Source organism: Hylobates moloch, unplaced genomic scaffold (genome assembly GCF_009828535.3).
Source record: "Hylobates moloch isolate HMO894 unplaced genomic scaffold, HMol_V3 SCAFFOLD_2, whole genome shotgun sequence".
NCBI classification, from domain to species: Eukaryota; Metazoa; Chordata; class Mammalia; order Primates; family Hylobatidae; genus Hylobates; species Hylobates moloch.
This window is the reverse complement of record NW_026652277.1, coordinates 156,456,108-156,469,472: the sequence shown is the minus strand read 5'-3', so window position 1 is coordinate 156,469,472 and position 13,365 is coordinate 156,456,108. Positions and strand designations below refer to the sequence as shown.

The window sequence follows — 13,365 nt, the reverse complement described above, 5'->3', positions numbered from 1 at the left end:
TATATTACATCCCAAAAGGTGTATCATCCCCATTCTGAGGAACCTGAGAGACAGAGAGATTAAATTGCCCAGTGACATAGAGCTTGTGAGTAGTGGAGCAGTGATTCAACCCCAGGCAGCCTGTCTTCAGAACCCTAGCTTTGAATTTTAACTTGTGCTCTCCTAGCAGTTTATCACAAATTCTTTTATGCCTCAGGCGTTGTAGTGTTTAGTAAAAGGTCAACAAATGTTCAGTATAGGTGGCTCTTGTTCCCACCTCTTTCTAGTCAGATTTGTTTCCTGATCAGAATTTGGAAAATTTACCCAACTTACATCTCTATGCTTTTCTGCATAATTTGCTCTTTTCAAAAACCACTCCTTTGTGAACATTTGGGTTAGAAATTAAATTTGACATTTGGGTTCCCAAAGAGTATGTTTTATTCCATTTGTTAACATTAGATTCTCATTTATATAAAATACATTATATATCTGGTTGGCGAAATTGTGGGTGACTTTTGCGTTCTGTGACCTTTATTATCCAGATTTTTAAAATGAATGTGAAACTTTTATGATTAAAAATGCTAGGAAAGGGCTGGGAACGGTGGCTCACTGGCTCACACCTGTAATCCCAGTACTTTGGGAGAACAAGGTGAGTGGATTGCTTGAGCCCAGGAATTTGAGACCAGCCTGGGCATCATAAGGAAACCTCTTGTCTACAAAAAATACAGACATTATCCGGGTGTGGTGGTACACACCTGTAGTCCCAGCTACTCAGGAAACTGAAGTGGTAGGATTGCTTGAGCCTGGGAGGTGGAGGCTGCAGTGGACTCCAGGCTAGGCAACAAAGCGAGACTCTGTCTCAAGAAAAGAAAAGAAAAGAAAAACGCTATTAAAGTGTTAAATTCACAAAATGAGTCGTACTTTGTAAATTTTGTTTTCCACTTTGCTGTATTTTATTTTTTATTTTTATGTTTTATTATTTATTTATTTATTTGTTTATTTATTTTTTGAGGCGGAATCTCGCTCTGTTGCCCAGGCTGGAGTGCAGTGGGGCTATCTTGGCTCCCTGCAAGCTCCATTCTCCTGCCTCAGCCTCCCGAGTAGCTGGGACTACAGGTGCCTGCCACCACACCCGGCTAATTTTTTGTATTTTTAGTAGATAGGGTTTCACTGTGTTAGCCAGGATGGTCTCAATCTCCTGACCTTGTGATCTGCCCGCCTTGGCCTCCCAAAGTGCTAGGATTACAGGCATGAGCCACCACGCCTGGCCCACTTTGCTATATTTTAAACACATTCCCATCTTATTATACTACTTCAGTGACACTATCCTGTTTTATATGAATATGTCACAGTTTCCTTTGCCAATATCTAATCACTTTTGCCCCACATTTAAATTGTGAGGAACAATTTCACCATAACATCCTTGTAACTAAATATCTATGTACTTTTAACATTTCCTTAAGATCTATTTCTAGACCTGAAAATGCTGTGCCAAAGATTTGTAGGTTTTTAGAACAGATTTTTATGGCATTTTTAATATACGCTAAATTCTCCTCCAGAAAGTTTGTAACACATTTTTTTCCCCACTAGCAGTGTTTGAGAGGTTAGATTTTCCTCTCTCTTGATAATACCTGATATTTTATTTTTTCCTTGTGCATCTAAACATTTTCTTGTCGTGCATTCATGTCTTATTAATTACCTGCTTTGAGTTTTTTATTTTAAAATATTTATTTTTCTTATTAATTGATAAAATCTTATATAGTAAAGATATTAGTCCCCCCTGCCTTTTTTTTTTTTTTTGAGACAGGGTCTCTCTCTGTCACCCAGGCTGGAGTGCAGTGGTGTGATCTCAGCTCACTGCAACCTCCATCTCCTGGGCTCAAATGATCCTCCCACTTCAGCCTCCCAAGTAGCTGGGACTAAAGGTGTGTGCCACCATGCCTGGCTAATTTTTGTATTTTTAGTAGAGACAAGGTTTCGCTATGTCATCCAGGCTCGTCTCAAACTTGTGAACTCAAGCCATCCGTCTGCCTCGGCTTCCCAAAGTGCTGGAATTACAAGTCTGAGCCACCATGCCTGGCCTGTTTGTTTTGTTTTTGTTTTTTAAATATTTTCCATAGTTTTAAATTTGCCTTTGTGGCCAGGTGTGGTGGCTCATGCCTGTAATCCAAGCAGTTTGGGAGGCTGAGGCAGGAGGATCGCTTGAGTCCAGGAATTTGAGATCAGTCTGGGCAACATAATGCGTCCTCATCTCTACTAAAAATGAAAACAAAAAAAGTAGCTGGAGGTGGTGGTTTGCACCTGTGATCCCAGCTACTCAGGAGGGAGGCTGAGGCGGGAGGATTGCTTGAACCCTGGAAGGTTGAGGCTACAGTGAGCTGTGATCTTGCCACTGCACTCTAGCCTGGGCAATGGAGTGAGACCCTGTCTCAAAAAAAAAATTGCCTTTGCATTCTGTTCATGGTAGAGTTTTTTGGTTTATTTGTTTGGTCTTGGATCAGAGAGATGGACTACACATACTTCTTGGTTTATGACACACTATTATCACTGTTTCATTTAAGGTGCCACTGATATGTTATAATTTTTTTTTGTATTTTCCAATATCCTCTTCCATTTCTATTGTCCTATATCTACTCCCAGTCTTGGGCTCCTGCTCTAGAATGTGATGCCATTAATAACATATCCTTGAACATGTATATATTTTTTAAATATCTACATATATATGTAGATAGTGTTTTATATGTGCAACCTTTACATACTCATGAATTGCACTATGCTATAGATCTTGCTCTATTCTTTTTGTTTTTACTCGATGGTATCATTTTAAGATGAATTCATGTTTTAGATGTACATGTGTAGTATTTCATAATGTGGGATAAACTTCAGCATTTAACTTATTCATTCTAATGATGAACACATAGTTTACCACCAACTCCTGTCAGTGATAGATAACATTGGCCTAAACATCCCTGCATATGCCTAGGCACCTCTGTGTGAGTTTCTTTGGGACAGGGTTCTCAATCATGTTTGTGCTATGACTCCTTTAGCAGTCTGCAAAAACCAGATGGATCTTGATGGCTAATGGTGATATATTCAGCTTAACCACTTAGTGAACCCTCTTTATAATTGATATCAAAAAGAAAATGGTTTTTGTTTTTGTTTTTTGTTTTTTGAGATGCAGTTTCACTCTTGTTACTCAGGCTGGAGTGCAGTGGCTTGATCTCGGCTCACTGTAACCTCCGCCTCCCAGGTTCAAGTGATTCTCCTGCCTCAGCCTCCTGAGTAGCTGGGATGACAGGCATGCACCACCACTCCTGGCTAACTTTGTATTTTCTTTTTAGTAGAGATGGGGTGTCACCATGTTGGTCAGGCTGGTCTTGAACTCCTGACCTCAGGTGATCCACCTGCCTCGGCCTCCCAAATTGCTAGTATTACAGGCATGAGCCATCACGCCCGGCCCGAAAAGAACATGTTTGGAAGATCAAGTTATACATTGTGTGCCAGAGCTTGTACTGATCTTTTCTGTTAAATTTAACCAGTTAGTAAAACTCTTTCTCAAAATAACATTCTTAAAGGCATAAGATAAAATATATAGAATTACAAAAGAAACAACTTAATATACAGTAAATGTTTACTTTATTAATGAATTAAATAACAAGATATCATCACTATGACAATTTCAAAGTAGAGATAGCCACAAGTAATAATGTAAAATGAAAATATTTATGATTTCTGTTCATCACAATGTCAGTATTGCTGTGGTTTATTGTCTACCTATATAATTAAATAAAATGCTAAATTTTATTAGCACACATAGCTCTGCCTCTGGAAGGATTTTTCCTTTACTGCTATCCTTTTGCACCATTCTTGGGTAGAGTTGTGTGTTCCAGCAGTCCATTCGTGGCTCACAACAACATCCTGAGTGAACCCATCTGACAACCAAGCCTAAGTCATATCTTCCCCCATCAGTTGGTCATAGGTGCAAAGTGAGTCATTATTGCAACAGAAATAGGAGACATGGGCCTGGGCGTGGTGGCTCACGTCTATAATCCTATCACTTTGGGAGGCTGGGGTGGGTGGATCACCTGAGGTCAGGAGTTCGAGACCAGCCTGGCTAACATGGTGAAACCCCGTCTCTACTAAAAATACAAAAATTAGCTGGGCGTGGTGGCAGGCTCCTGTAATCTCAGCTACTTAGGAGGCTGAGGCAGAAGAATCGCCTGAACCCAAGAGGCAGAGGTTGCAGTGAGCTGAGATTGCACCATTGCGTGATCTGGCCTGGGCAACAGAGTGAAACTCTGTCTCAAAAAAAAAAAAAAAAAAAAAAAAAAGAAGAAAAGAAAAAGAAATAAGAGACAATGGAGCTTGGGCCACCTGCTTATGTAATTTGCTTGTGGCCCATGGACATGCTGGACTTTATTTTGTATGCTCCATTTGCATTTTATAAGGACTTGCTGCTTCACTCATCTGAATCTATAGTTTAATGGCTCTTATACCCATGGTGGGTAGCTCTAGTCACACAGTCATTTGATGTCCCATGTCAGAAGCTCAGTCTCTATTAGGGCCTAGTAGCACACCTGAAGTTGCTATCCAAATGACAAACATCACTTTCTCTGCCCCCAGAAGGATCACATTCTGTCAGAATCCTAGGGTCTGGGTTGTAACTCTTCTATTAAAGTTTGCCAGCAATCTACAATATCCTTAAATTATTAAATGTCAAGGATACATCTAACATCATTGATTCATAGTTAGCATATGACCCAAGTGGCCTAAAACTGCTGATGTGTCTTCTCTTCCTCTTGGACCCACTCAAAGCTGGCAGCCTTCTGAATCACTTAATAAACAGGTTGGAGCAATATTCCCAAATTCAGTATATGCTGAAATCTAAACAGGCCCACCGAACTCTGTGCCTCTTTCTTTTTTTTTTTTTTTTTGAGACGGAGTCTCACTGTCGCCCAGGCTGGAGTGCAGTGGCGCGATCTCGGCTCACCGCAAGCTCTGCCTCCTGGGTTCACGCCATTCTCCTGCCTCAGCCTCCCGAGTAGCTGGGACTACAGGCGCCCGCCACCTTGCCTGGCTAATTTTTTGTATTTTTAGTAGAGATGGGGTTTCACCGTGTTAGCCAGGGTGGTCTTGATCTCCTGACCTCGTGATCTGCCCACGTCGGCCTCCCAAAGTGCTGGGATTACAGGCATGAGCCACTGCGCCCGGCCCTGTGCCTCTTTCTTAATGGTAGATGTGTAAGGTGCAACAAGTTTTCCAGTTCCTTAGGACTATCCGTGACTTCTCAGAATATTGGACCTCCAAAACCTTTGTAGTATTTATCTGCCATCCTCTGGCATACATGGGTCCTACCTGGTCATCCATAGTACTTGTTACTTTCTTTTTTTTTTTTTTTTTTCTTTGAGAAAGGGTCTTGTCCTGTCGCCCAGGCTGCAGTGCTGTAGCACAGTCATGGCTCACTGCAGCCTCAATCTTCCAGGCTCAAGTGACCTCTCACCTCAGCCTCCCAAGTAGCTGAGATTACAGGTGCTCACAACCATGCCTGGCTAACTTGTCCCTTTTTATTCACCAAGTCTATGTAGTATGACATCATAGTGGACCCACTTGATTTCCTAGAAAATATTGAGATCATCAAGAATTTTGTGGGCCGTACTATGAAGAAAGCAGAAGAGGTTATTGACCCTGGGTCAAGATAGTAAAATGTACTTCTGACTTTCTCATGTAAAAGTATTTTTATCTTTATAGTGAGATATTGAAAAGAACATGTTTGTAAGATCAAGAGCTATACACTATGTGCTAAAGCTTGTGCTGATTTTTTTTATTCAAGATGCTACATTCAGCCCCTCAACTGCAGTTGAAGCTACCAGGTGGTTAAATTTAATATATCACCATTGCTTCAGGTGGAGGCAGAGACTTCAAGGGCTAGGGGAGCTCCTCTGAAGACTGGTCTGTCCCTCTCCTTGCTCTGAGCCGCTGTCTCCAGACCACTTTCCATCATTCATTCATTCATTCATTCATTCATTCATTCATTCATTCATTCATCTGTCCCTGCCACCTGTTCCACATGGCTGGCCCAGCATCAGAGGAGGGGTGGGAGTGACAGAGCGGGGTACAGACACTGCCAGCAGGGTATGGTCAGGACCTGGTGGAATGAGGAACTGGGGAGGGGCACTCACCTGGGAGGAGAAAGGGAAGGCTCCTTGGAGGAGATGGTCTTAGAGCTGAACCTTGCAAAACTGTGCTCTGACCCACGAAGCCTCTCATGCATGGGTGAGATTTGGGAAAGGAAAATGTGGGACTGTGAAGGCCTTCAAATGCCAGTAAGGAGGGTGTCAGAAAGATCTGTGTATCTGAAATATTCCTTAGGGGCTGGCGAGAGGGCTAGACCAGAGGGGAAGACAGGGTGGGGAGGCCTCGAAGGAGGATGGGCATGGTCCAGGCGGTAGAGAATGGGGCTCAAGTCTAGGCAACTAGGAGGAGCAGATACACAGGGAAGGTACAAAGGCAGATTTGGGACATGTTCACTCTGAGGGGGCTGGACCCTAGGGGCAGGGACCTAGAAGCATCTTATGGGCTAAAGACAAAGATGGTCCAGGAAGCATCAGTGTGTGGTGGGGGATGGAGGCACTGAAGCGGGGAGAGAGGATGATGTCTCCCTAGAACACAGTGGAGAACAAGGCCTGAGACTGAGCCCTGGGGCTCCTAACATCTCAGAGACAGGCAGAGAACACAAGAAAGTGACAAATACTCTGGATGCCCAAGTAGGAGGTGAACCAGGTAAGGGTGGTGTCCTAGCAGTGGAAAAGGGAGAAGCATCAAGGAGCAGTGATGGAGTTCTTGGCATCAAAAGCTGCTGGGATGTGTGAAAGGACTGAGCCATGCAGATCCCAACGTCATGAGGGAGGAAAGCTGAGAGTCAGGGCTGGGGACAGAGGGCTTGGCTGCTCTGAGTGAGGTTAAGCAGGGATGGGGAGGGAAGATGGGGACCCTGGTTGGGGGACTGAGGGTGGCTAAAATGAAAATGAAAAAAATATATCACTATTAACCATCATGATCTATCTGGTATTGCAGGAGTCATATAGGTAAATTAAACAGGGATGTGATGGAAACCAACACCTCTGCATCCTTTAGATATCTGAGTTGTGCTTATTCCCAAAATTCCTCTTGAGATGTGTTTCTGATTTGCTATCTTGGCATTTTGGTGGCAGGAGGTGTTTTTCAGGGTTATTTTCTAGCTACTCTTACCATAATAACTTTTACACAATAGGTCAGGGGCTGTAAAAGTTTGGCCAACTGGCAAGTGTGTCTATTCAAACTTCACATATGAGAACTGGGAATATAGCCACAGAATAGGTTATTTCCTATTCTTCAGGATTCTATTTTGTAGAATTTTTGGACTCACAGTGATATGGCTTCTCTGTGTCCCCACCCAAATCTCATCTTGAATTCCCACGTGTTGTGGGAGGGACCTGGTGGGAGATAATTGAATCATGAGGGCAGGCTTTCCCATGCTGTTCTCATGATAGCGAATAAGTCTCATGAGATTCTTCGGTATTATAAGGGGGAGTTTCCCTGCCCAATCTCTCTCTCTGCCTGCCGCCATCCACGTGGAATGTGACTTGCTCCTTCTTGCCTTCCGCCATGATTGTGAGGCCTCCCCAGCCATGTGGAACTGTAAGTCATTAAACCTCTTTCTTTTGTAAATTGTCCAGTCTTGGGTACGTCTTCAGCAGCAGCATGAAAATGGACTAATACACACGGTAACGAGGACTAGGGCCAGAACTGCATTTATCACCTGGCCTCCATACGTCCTTTCTCTACCCAGTGGTCTATGATGGCATTTTATGTTTGCTTGTTTTGGTGGCAGTTCAGACCCTGTTATGTAACAGCCCTCAAAATGCCTGGAAAATGCCTTTCCCCAGTGTACAGTTTTTTTTTAGTAAATGGCTGCAAGAGCTTCTGGGGAATGATTGGGGGCATGTTTATGGTACATACTTGAGCAGGTTTTAGATGGTCCTTCCTCAAGGAGACATATACTTCCTTTTAATCACAGGCTGTCACCTATGAACTTGCTAAAAACTGGGTGAGAGACCACAATATTTTTCCACTTTGCAGCCGATGTCAGTCTTCTCTTCAATTGTTTTGTGTTTTATTTTATAAAAGATAAATAAGTAACATCCTGATTGATTGGGTGTCCATCTGTCTTGCTCCTAGGAACAGCATAATCTATTAACCATCACCACAGATGTCTGTAGGTCAAGCCACTCTGACCGCCATTCTAGCCTTGCTATCTATTATAGCAGTGATGTCCGTATTGCCTCTGTTAGGTGCCACTCCCTGACCTCTGCCATTCCAGAATCTTCTTATGTCCATTGATACTAGAAGGCCAGTTTCAAGACTGCATCTCTTCAACATATAGAAGAAATGTGTCATTGAGTTTCTGAACGATCCCAGTACAAACTTCCTTGGTGCATTTCTTACTGCTTTAGTGAAGCAAATATCTTTCAGGGATTCCTGGGAAATATAATCAGATAGTGGGTTTTCTAATCATATTTAGTAAGTGTAATACATATGTTTTTGTTTTAACATTTTCACTGCCATGTGCCTTATTACTCCCTCCTCAATATTCTGCCAAAGTAGTTCTGGCATCTCCACCTCATTTACATAGGACATCAACATGGCCAAGCGTCAAGAGCAGCATATTAGAGTAACTCTGGTGGGATGCAGTGGCTCACACCTATAATTCCAGGAGGATTGCTTGAGTCCAGGAGTTCAAGACCAGCTTGGGCAACATGGCAAGATCCCGTCTCCACAAAAAATAAGAAAATATTTAGCTGGGTGTGGTGGTACACTCCTGTGGTCCCAGCTACTTGGGGGAGCTGAGGCAGGAGGGTGGCTTGAGCCCAGGAGATGGAGGTTGAAGTGAGCCGTGATCACGCCTCTGCACTCCAGCCTGGGTGACAGGGTGAGACCCTGTCTCAAAAAAATAAAAATAAAAAATAAGAAAAAAGTATGACTCCATATTTTTTTTCCAGGAGGCTAAACCCCAAGTCACAGGAGAGTGCTCCAGTGTCAACAAGCTTTTCACTTTTTTTTTTTTTTTTTTTTTTTTTTGAGATGGAGTCTCACTCTGTCGCTAGGCTGGAGTGCAGTAGCACAATCTCAGCTCACTACAACCTCTGCCTCCCAGGTTCAAGTGATTCTCATGCCTCGGCATCCTGAGGAGCTGGGATTACAGATGCCCACCACCACGCCCAGCTCATTTTTTTTTAATTTTTATTTTTAGTAGAGACAGAATTTCACCATGTTGACCAGGCCAGTCTCGAACTCCTCACATCGAATGATCCTCCTGCCTCAGCCTCCCAAAGTGCTGGATTACAGGTGTGAGCCACCACACCTGGCCACTGCACAGATTTATATTTTATCCCCTCATCACTCTCCTGGTTCAATACCCTTGAGATTCACTCTCATACATGTTCATCCATTCTTGCTAGTACTTCTTATTTTGGTCCTGTAATTGTTTTGATTGTGTAAGCCATTTCCTTCTAGAGTAGGAAATGCATTTTCCCTCTAGACCCTTGCTATTCCTAAGGTAATGAAGGATGTGGTGGCAGATCTTGGACAGAAAAAAAGCATTGTCTTCCAAGACACCTGACTCAGGTGAGGTTTCTGCAAAGCTTCCAGGGATTGTGGAATTTTCCTCTCTAGCAAGAAGGAGAGTACGGCTTCTTCTGGAAGAAGATTTGGGGGAATTTGTGGGTTCCAGATACTGAGGTTATCTACCCAAATGTCACTATGCCAGCTTTCAGGAAATCACTTTTCTTATCAAGTCCTCAGCTTTGGCATAGATTTTTTTTTTTTTTAGATGGAGTCCCGCTCTTTCGCCCAGGCTGGAGTGCAGTGGCACGATCTTGGCTCACTGCAACCTCTGCCTCCCGAGTTCAAGCAATTCTCCTGCCTCAGCCTCCTGAGTAGCTGGGGCTACAGGTGCATGCCACTGCACCCAGCTAATTTTTTTGTATTTTTACTAGAGATGGGTTTCACTGTGTTAGCCAGGATGGTCTTGATCTCCTGACCTCATGATCCACCTGCCTTGGCTTCCCAAAGTGCTGAGATTACAGGCATAAGCCACCGTGCCCAGCCCGGCATAGACTTTTTGAGGCTATGCATTCAGTCTCCTTTGCAGTTTTGCTGCTCTTACCGTTGAATCCTGGGCCTGATTTTTCAGCATATATTTCTCTACAGCTACAGGAAATGAGGATCATTTTCTTTTCATTTCCCCCGCTTTTTTTGTTTATTTAGTTTTTCCCCCAAAGTATAACTCACACGCAGCAAAGTACACACATCTAAATGTAGAGCTTGATATGTTTATGACATACTTATACACCCTTATAACTACTGCTCAATCAAGTTGCAGACCATTTCCAGCATTTCAGAAAGCTTCTTCATGCCTTCCCACAATCAGCATTTCCCCCACAAAGGTATCACTATTTTACTTCTTTCACCAGAAATTCATTTTCCCTATTCTTTAACCTTACCTAAATGGATTCATGGCTTGTGATCATGATGTCTGGGAGATACGTGCATGTTGTTGTGCAAAGCAGTAGTTCTTTTTTTTTTTTTTTTTTCTGAGACTGAGTCTCACTTTGTCACTCAGGCTGGAGTGCAGTGTTGCGATCTTGGCCCACTGCAACCTTCGCCTCCTGGGTTTAAGTGATTCTCCTCCATCAGCCTCCTGAGTAGCTGGGACGACAGGCATGTGCAAACCATACCTGGCTAATTTTTGTATTTTTAGTAGAGACGGGGTTTCACCATGTTGACCAGGCTAGTCTCTAACTCCTGATCTCAAGTGATCCACTCTCCTCGGCCTCCCAAAGAGCTGGGATTACAGGCATGAGCCACTATGCCTGGCCCAAAGCAGCAGTACTTGTTAGTTGCTGTTTAGCATTACACAGTATATTGCAACTTATTTATTTATTCTCCTGTTGATGGGTATTTGGGCTATTTTCAGTTTGTGCTATTATGATAAAACGGCTATGAAAATTCTTCTTTTTTTTTGAGACAGGGTCTCACTCTATCGACCAGGCTAGAGTGCAGTGGCATGATCTCAGCTCATCGCAACCTCTGCCTCCCAGGTTCAAGCAATTATCTCACTTCAGCCTCCTGAGTAACCAGGACTACAGGTGCTCGCCACTACACTCGGCTACTTTTTGTACTTTTTAGTAGAGACAGGGTTTCACTGTGTTGCCCAGGTTGGTGAAAGTTCTTATATACAACTTCTGGTGTATATAAACGCTCATTTGTTTTGAGAGTAGAATTTTTCAGGAGTAGAATTTGCTGAGTCATGTGCATATAATTTTAGATAAAAACTGCCAGTTTTCCAAAGTGGTTGTACTGACTTAAACTCCCCCACCACAACATAAAATGTTCCAGATGCTCCACATCATCGAGTACTTACTTTGTGTTGACAGTCCTTTGAATTTAAGTCATTCTCATGGGAGTGTAATAGCATCAGATTATAGTTTGTGCATTTCCTTGATGAATAATGACTTAATTGCCTTTTCCTATGCATTTTGCCCTTCGTTTATCTTCATTGTGAAAAGAGTTTTGGGTACAGTTTTTTTAAATTGGGCTATATGGGGTTTTTTTCTTAGCGATTTGTAGGAATTTTTTTATACTCTAGATCTAAGTATTGTGTTGAACTATGTTCCAAGTTTTTGGCTTGCTTTTTAACTCTCCCAGTAGTGTCTTTTGAGGAACAGAAGTTCTTAATGAAGTCCAATATATTAACCTTCTCTTATAGCTAGTGCCCTTTGTTCCATTTAATCCCAAGGTCATAAATAGGATTTGTGTTTTCTCCTAGAAGCTTAATTTTTTTACCATCTACATTTATGTCCATGATCCATCTAGAATTAATTTGGGGGTGTAGTGTGAAGTAGAGGTCAAAGCTTGTTTTTTTCACATGGCTATCCAGCACCAATTATCAAAAAGACTATCTTTTATTTGGAAGTGTCTTTTATTATTATTATTATTTGAGACGGAGTCTCGCTCTGTCACCCAGACTGGAGTACAGTGGCATGATCTCGGCTCACTGCAACCTCTGCCTCCCAGGTTTAAGCGATTCTCCTGCCTCAACCTCCCGAGTAGCTGTGATTACAGGCAAGCACCACCATGCCCGGATAATTTTTGTATTTTCAGTAGAGATGGGGTTTTGCCATGTTGGCCAGGATGGTCTCGATCTCCTTACCTCAGGTGATCTGCCTACCTCGGCCTCCCAAAGTGCTGTGTGAACCACTATGCCAGGCCTCAGAGTATCCACTGCCATGGAGGACTCTATTTTTATAGTGGGCAGCTACGTGACATGAGTATGTTGATTTCTTTTTTTTTTTTTTTTTGAGACAGTTTCTCACTCTGTCCCCAGTCTGGAGTGCAGCAGTGGCACAATCTTGGCTCACTGCAACCTCTGCCTCCCGGGTTCAAGCTATTCTCCCGCCTCAGCCTCCTGAGTAGCTGGGACTACGGGTGCGTACCACCGTGTCCAGCTAATTTTTGTATTTTTAGTAGAGATGGGGTTTCACCATGTTGGCCAGGCTGGTCTTGATTTCCTGACCTCATGATCCACCTGCCTCGGCCTCCCAAAGTGCTGGGATTACAGGCGTGAGCCACCATGCCTGGCCGAGTATGTTGATTGCTTTTATCAAGAGTTTAAAAGCAGCTAACCAAAGCCAAACCATTCTATAATTCATTTTAAAAATAATTTTTATGATGACTATTGCAAACTCTTCCAGTGCTAGAATACCACATATTCTTTGTCTTCTGCCTCCACCACATTCCAATCAAATGTAGACAGTGGCAATCAGGGAAGCCATTTTGTGAAGCATCCAGAGAGTATAGCCCTCTCACACGTTACCAGTGATGGATTTGTTTTTGCTGCCTGACCACGTTTAGAATCTTGTCTCGAGGGCATTCTTTCTATGGCCACTTCTGTGGCCACACTTGCTTCTTCTGGGTTTCCCCCAAAGCAGAGCCTGGGCCTAGGGCTGCATGCAGGTGCTTGATTTGGTATGCGATTCCAGGGAGCAGGAGTGAGGGGCCAAGGAAAGTGAAGTCAGGAAGGAGAAAAAGGCAATGCTAGACTGCATTATTGGGTTGGCCCTGTTGCAGGAGATTGGTGTTTATTTCTGCTGACACCTGCAGATCTCTATCTGAGGGACAAAAGAGAAAGCATTCTTCACTTCACACTGGTGGTGAACACTTCTGGGTGCCTCAGTCAGTCCCAGTGGGCTCCTGTGTTGTCCTACACCAAGGCATCACTGAAGACCATGGGCAGGAAGCAAGAGAGTGTGACCCACTCTCTCTTTTTTTTTTTTTAGATTCAGTCGT

At 43.2% G+C, this 13,365-nt stretch overlaps 1 protein-coding gene across 4 annotated transcripts in view; it reads left to right on the top strand.

Moving 5' to 3' along the window:
- NHSL1 (NHS like 1) overlaps window positions 1-13,365 on the top strand; it is a 359,178-nt gene that overhangs the window by 32,303 nt on the left and 313,510 nt on the right. Inside the window, exon 1 of one of the 4 annotated variants that reach the window (XM_058435595.1) lies at window positions 11,111-11,165. The exons of the other annotated variants lie outside the window; for them this stretch is intronic. The gene's annotated coding sequence lies outside the window, so the exon portion shown is untranslated. Of the gene's footprint in view, window positions 1-11,110; window positions 11,166-13,365 lie in introns of those variants that run through there. 4 annotated transcript variants of the gene reach the window in all.